Source organism: Engraulis encrasicolus, chromosome 1 (genome assembly GCF_034702125.1).
Source record: "Engraulis encrasicolus isolate BLACKSEA-1 chromosome 1, IST_EnEncr_1.0, whole genome shotgun sequence".
Lineage (NCBI taxonomy): Eukaryota > Metazoa > Chordata > Actinopteri > Clupeiformes > Engraulidae > Engraulis > Engraulis encrasicolus.
This window is the reverse complement of record NC_085857.1, coordinates 31,277,027-31,284,526: the sequence shown is the minus strand read 5'-3', so window position 1 is coordinate 31,284,526 and position 7,500 is coordinate 31,277,027. Positions and strand designations below refer to the sequence as shown.

Here is a 7,500-nt window from a genome sequence, read left to right as displayed (position 1 = left end):
TAAGTTAATGTTTGAAAAACTTAGCACCAACAAGTGCACTGCATAATGGGAACGCCCTTAGTCAGAAATGCAATTAATGGCCAATGATGCAATGATAATATATCTGTTGTTACGTTCATGGGAAAATGTTTGGATAGCAACTAAATTGCACGAGTGAGGGGAGGAGCTAAGGACGTAGGTAGGCTCAGAGCTGGGTAGGTTGTCTGTTGGCCTAGATTGCGTACCCATCATGCACTGCACTTCTTGAAGCTAATGTTCTCAAACATTAACTTAATTATCACAAAAGAATAGTTTATTTTCGCTTCAAAACTAATATTCTAATGTTCTGCATTTATTTTGGGGTTTTTTACAATGAAAACTCAGTGGTACATGAAAAAACAAGTTGACAAGTGTACGTTCAATCCTTGCTATATAAAGGCTCCTGTTACCTGAACTTCATTGAAATGAACAAGAGAAATCTAGATGTCTTAGCTGAAGTATTATGAATTATTTACTATACCCTTACAATTTGCTGATATGGGGGGACTAGGTAGTGCGGCCCTGGGTGGTATGGGGGCCCTAGGTAACGAGGAGGACTTTGGTAGTTTGGGGGCCCTAAGCCATCTGGGATGAGCTATGCATCACTTTAGAATAGGGACCCTTATTCCGCATCTGTTTTCACACTGTTCAGGGTTAGTTCACACAGTGTGTCGGGAGCTTATGCACATTGTATTCTGCCACTTACTTCGGTAACACTTTATAATAATGTTCCTTAGTAAAGACTCAGTAAATAATTAACTAATGATGAATAAAACATTAACAAATGTTTTTATTATTAACTAAGCTTTATTAATGCTTTATAAAATATCTACAAATGATATATTCAAGATTTTACACACCTTATAACAGACTATTTTATTCATTTACAAGCAACTTGTAAATGTTTGATAAATATGAAATATTAACATAACATTTCCTAGTCATTTACAAGCATTTGTTTACATTTCCTAATCATTTACAAACGTTTGTTAATGTTTTGTTCATCAATAGTTAATTATTTATTAAGTCTTTATAATGCTTTTTTGCATCCATTATTCTAAAGTGTTACCCTTACTTCTTACTAATAAATAGAAATATAGGCTTACTGGTCCTTACTAACGTTATATTAGTAATAAATCCCTAATGGGCCATGAACAAGACATTTGTGAAAACATGCTTAACAACTGTCTTATTTTACTTAGTACATGCCTTACAAGTTACTTACACAGGCATTAATATTGTATTTATTAGTGCTAATAGATGTATCCCTAAAATAAAGTGTTACCGATGAATTTCATACAGATGTCAGCCTTGTAGTCATTAGAGGTCTCACACATCACCACCTCCAGAGCCAGGAGCAGGAGCAGGAGGAGGAGGAGGAAGATGTGGATGAAGAGGAGGAGGAGGAAGAGGAGTAGGAGGAAGAGGAGAAGGAGATGGAGGATGATGATGATGAGGAGGAGGAGGAGGATGTGGATGAAGAGGAGGAGGAGGAGTAGGAGGAAGAGGAGAAGGAGATGGAGGACGATGATGATGAGGAGGAGGAAGAGGAGTAGTAGGAGGAGGAAGATTAGAAGAGGGAGGAGAAGGAAATGGAGGAGGAGCAGGAGGAGGTGGAGGATGACGATGATGATGAGGAGGAGGAGTAGGAGGAAGAGGGGAAGGAGATGGAGGATGATGATGAGGAGGAGGAAGAGGAGGAAGATTAGAAGAGGGAGGAGAAGGAAATGGAGGAGGAGCAGGAGGAGGTGAAGGATGACTATGATGATGAGGAGGAGGAAGAGGAGTAGGAGTAGGAGGAAGAGGAGAAGAAGATGAAGGATGATGATGATGATGAGGATGAGGAAGAGGAGGAAGATTAGAAGAGGGAGGAGAAGGAAATGGAGGAGGAGCAGGAGGAGGTGGAAGAGGATGATGATGATGAGTTGAAGGAGGAGCAGATGGAGATGTAGACAGCATTTTGTTGACTCACCAGTAAGGCGTTCCAATGAAGGAATCTCTTCTCTGGATGGTCTTAGTGTTTTTGGCTGACACACCAAAGTCCGCTGTAACACACACACACACACAGGGGAGGAAGATGAGTAACTTTTTGAACAAAGTTCTATTTTACTCTCTCTCTCTCTCTCTCTCTCTCTCTCTCTCTCTCGTGCAGCACAGAGACACGCGCACACGCACACGCACACGCACACGCACACACGAGTAAACACTGACTCTTTCACACACCTCTTATCAGGTTGGTAAACAACTGTAGTGGCTCTCGGAAGCCAAAGCAAATAAGCGTGTGCACACATTAGGGCTGGGCGGTATACCGTTAAAAAAACATGATAACGGTTTTCACCTACACAAGGTTCACTTTTTGATGAGAGAATTTTTTTTGTTTTTATTCCAAAAAAGTGATTAAAATAGAAATGGAGATGAACTAAAATTCGGGATTTTCTCTCATTTTTAAATTTGATTGCACCATTTTATTCAGAAACATTGAGATGTGGTGGAAAATCGCTGCTTATGAAAAAAATCGTGCAGAGAACAGTGATATTAATTTTCATCAAGAAAACCGTGATATGCATTTTTTTTCCAAAACTGCCCAGCCCTAGCACACACACACACACACACATACACAGACGCACACACACAAACACGGTGCACAAACACACGCATACGCACAGGCATACACACACACACAAGCCAAGAGAGTCAACATCAGTACAAGGGACTAGATGTGTGCTTGATGGCGTTGATAATGTGTTCATGATTATTTATGTTCTCACACATCAGTTACTTAGGCGCTTCTACTATCAAAGTCTACAGATGTATTTACAGTACGTGTGTGCATCCCTGTTTGTTTCAGTCGACATAATTAGTTAATATCCAATATGTCTGTTGGCATATTTCATTAATATCCAATATACTGTATTTGTTGACATATTTCATTAATATCCAATATATTTATTGACATGCATGTATTTAATTAATATCCAATATATCCCTATAAAGACCATTTTTTGGTACAGTGCATGCAGGTGAGTGGGAACCTGGGGACGTTCTGGTGGCTTACATAGTTACATCACCATCTGTCCCACCTGTTACCCATACACAGTGGAGCTGGATTAACACCCCCCCCAAACCTCCCCCACTGTACACAACATCCACTTTAGAAGAGGAGGAGCTACTGCAGGCACAAAATGCGGCGCAATATAAGGCTGGGTGACACTTACTATGAATCCCATATCTACAGCGCATTATGAGCACATTTATAACAACTTATAATGCCCATCATAATCATAGGTTTATTATGACTACACTCATAAGTTGTTATAAATGTGCTCATAATGTGCTATAGATATGGGCTTCAGTGTTACCCCAAGGTTGCATCTATGGAAGTAATCTGGCCTGTCTTAATTGTCTTTCTTTTCACACAATTTCTGCTAAAATCTCACCAACCCATTTCTGACTCAGGTAATAATACGCTAACAAGTGGTGAAGTTTATATGCAAGAGGTAGCACTCATACTTGTAGTGGTTGTATGCTAAAAGTGTACGTCATATACTGCATATAGTGCTCACACTGATACACTGCATTCCAAATGTGTATGCATTTTTCCATAGTCATTATAAATGACGAGTCATCATAATTTTTAAGCGAGCAGCTGTACAGCAGAGTACAAATCAATTGTTTTAAAATGACCCCTCTAATGATAACAGTAATACTTTGGAATGCATTGTAGTAAAAATACAGCAGTGGTACTAGTAGCAGAGACGTTCTAAATGCACAGACGGACAGCTCGACGTTCCTTCCTGTTTCACTTATGACGTCAGCCACGCCCCTTTAGGAGACCTGATGGGAGACTTTTATAATGGGCGCCTATGGGCGAATCTGACTATTCCACGGATACGACCAATGCCTTAATTCATGGGCGGAGCGATGGATTTAAAAATGTTATATCCTGCGAGCCACATGCCTTCTTTATATTTAAAAAAGTTGAATTACATCTCAGAATTCATTTTTCACAGAGAAAATCAACTTTGTTTGACGCGTGTCCCGCCTAGTGCGGGCTGCTGCCATGGAATGCCAAGAATGATTGACAAGCGGCGCAGAATATTTGCTTTGCTTTTAGAATAGAGAATCTTTGGTAGTACCAGTAGTAGTAGTATAATTGAGGTTTAAATACTAGTAGCAGATCTAACAATACTGTAGGTGGCCTGCATTAAACACCATCATGAAATTCAATACACAGGAATGACTGCTGAAGTATTAAAACATGGAAACCCAATACACAACAGACTGGACTTTATTGTACTTTATTGTTTTGCTGAATTGCATTGTTTGATTTTATTGTTCCTATTGTTTCCTGCTCTGCTGGCCTGCCAAGGGATTATAGATGAAAAGAGGCGTCTTGTGCCAAGAATGGCGCGTTAACAATTTTTGTCTGAAATGGAGAACTCTTTATCGATTAATATTTTTTCAGGAGCGGTTCTTGAATGTTTGACAGGAGAACACGAGATCGCACCATGGAGAGGGGGTTCTGGATCACAACTACCAGTACGCTTTTAGGCTCTCTCTCTGGTTGTCTGCAGGGATCGCCAAGGCCTTGGTCGTGACTCACACGGCTGAGGCACGGTACTGTTATGTCTGATCTATCTATAAGTTAGGTTATTAAAACCCCCTAAATGAATACATACATAAATACAAGTATTTGCGACAATATCTGTCAGTTTGGAGACCGTCTTGCTTTTTGAATTTGTGTGCAACGCGGCACCCCCATCGCCACGACCAAATACCGGACCCTCGGAGATAGAGACAGAGCCAGCCTTCTCCATGTATTATTACAGGTCTGTTGACCGCGTCAGTTTAATCAACTCTCACACTGCGTATCACGATTTCTCTGTTCAACACATCCACCCATTTTGTCGGAAAGCAATCAACTTTGAGCAGCTGGGTAGTGGCGTGTTCAAGGCAGTGAAGTGGTTTCAAGTGGAGACGTTCTATTGGGACCAAGAAAACGTTTGGTTTAGACTTCGGCACATCCTTTTCTGGCCTCCAACAGTAGCAAATAAAAGGAGGTGGGCCAACCAGGGGTCCGTTTCTCGATTCTTGTCGTTGCTAACCGTCTTAAGACCGTCTTAAGACCGTCTTACCGTTCCCTTGGATTTAGTGGTGAGCGTTGCTGTCGAGAGAGAGTTGAATCGCTCTTACGAAGGACTTTGCTAACGACGATAACCAGGCCGTTTGGGAAACGTTATTCGTTATCTTTCTTGGTCAGACCGACATCTCAGTACAAGATTTGAAAAGTCGATAATAATCAGGCGAGAGCTCACCGAGCTTGACGTCTCCGTCCAGGGAGAGCAGGATGTTGCCGGCCTTCAGGTCGCGGTGGATGACCTTGTTCTCGTGCAGGTACAGCAGGGCCTCCAATGTCTGCCGACACACCACGCGGATCTGAGGTTCCGTCAGAGGGCGCTCCAGCTCTGAAGTGAGGAACATACACACACTTATTACTTTCATATTCCACACGCACAAACACGTGCGCACACACGCACGCACACATGTATTCACACACACACACACACACACACACACACACACACACACACACACACACACACACACACACACACACACACACACACACACACACACACGCACACACACACACACACACACACACACAGACACAGACACACAGACACACACACACACACACACACGCACACACGCACACACGCACACACACAATAATTCATACACACTGCCAATCATTAAGCTCAATTGTTCAACCCCACCATGTATTTCAAAAGCATAAGCAGCTACATGCATAATTATCAGAATTGTATTGGAAACTATAGGGTCATTTCACGTGAAATCAGACACTTTGGGACCCGACCGACCCGGATTTCAGTCATACTTGGTGTGCCTTTTCAGTAGCAAGGTAGCACCCCAGAACTGCATTGGTTTGAATCTGACACTAATATTAAGGGAGAAACAGACTAGGAAAGGTTCACATGTGAGGGTAGGACACTATACATTCAGCCTTGAATATATCAGTCAGTGTTAGTCACAAAAAGATGCCTGTGGTGTTGTTTGAAAGCTCTTTTCTGGCTCTACATATTACATAATCACCTTGGAATACAACTACTCTCAGAATATGAATTACGATAAATTGAAAAATTAAAAATTGAATATCTAAAAAACTTATATTTTAAAATGGCCAGTTCCTTGTCCAAACATAGCCGGCAATGTCATGAGCAGCACCTAAAATGCTGGTGTTCGGTTTGTTATTCATTTCAGAGAGATGTTGACTCACAAATATGGCATCATACAGACCACTTACTAATAATATGGTAATACCATAGTAGCATCACATGTCAAAACAAAAACAAAACAAAAATTGACAGCGTCCATGGTCCCAGGTTTCAGAAACTAAGGCAGATGTCCATTTATACACACCAAATGATGATATGTGAATGTTTGAACATTCCTTCTCTGTGTACCTGTGCCATCTTCCCTTTACCGTACTTTAAAGAGATAATCAATGGCTACACTCTAATTTTGTACTCTACCAGTGCATTTGAAGCAGCAGCTGTGTCTTTTGTAGATAATGTATAAGTACGTCCCGTTGCAGTTACAGGTTCCACTACCAGAAGCACATCCTGATGATCCATGACAAGTCTATCTGGTCTGAAGGGAAAAGTGAAGGATGGAGATGGCCCATGAGGATGCAGGAAGTTCAGTTTCACCTCTCCAGTGCTCGGCATACATTCTTCAGCACATGCTAGCCACCAGTTGCCATCATATACAGCTACAACATACCCTTTGATGCTTGAAAATGTAACACATTCCTTTACTGAGCTCACTCTTTCAACTCTGCCTTCTCTGAATGCTGAAAATGGCCTAACTTCCACTGTGTCCATTGACAATGGGCAGAAGCTGTGTAGTTTTTGAGTACCTGGAATAGTTCTTGCAGATTCAAACCTTTTCAACAGGTTCTCAGCTTCATGATGGTACATCTCTGTTGTGGCAAACTGGCAATGGATGTTCTTGACATTATCCTTGACAAATTCAAACAGTTGGTATTGCGTTACAATTTAATTGTCAATAGGACGTTGCAGACTTGCTCGTGCAGCAAGCCATTTAACTGTCCCTCCAACGCCATCACATGGACCTTTGCCATGTGATGTGGCAAAAAAGTGCCACTCTGCAGGTATGTGAAAATCTGCCTCGTGGTGGCACAAATTTGTTGTGTTTTTAAGGTTCTTATATTGTGCAGCACAGCCATCAGAAAAAATATAGGATCTTCTTTGGACGTTCTGTCATTGATGAAGTGTCACTGAGAAACTGAATTAGGAGCTTCTGAAACAGATGTACAGCAATTGTATCATGAATGTTGCAGTCTGAAATAACAACAAAACAGATTTTTTTCCAGTTTCAACTGATCTTGGTAGTAGCATACAAATGGATGGATTGTGGCCTGCACTGGTTGTTCCA

The 7,500-nt window shown here is 41.4% G+C and overlaps 1 protein-coding gene across 1 annotated transcript in view; it reads right to left on the bottom strand.

Moving 5' to 3' along the window:
* The window catches only part of slkb (STE20-like kinase b), a 104,937-nt gene that overhangs the window by 51,292 nt on the left and 46,145 nt on the right, over positions 1-7,500 (bottom strand). The gene's annotated exons all lie outside the window — the stretch shown is intronic.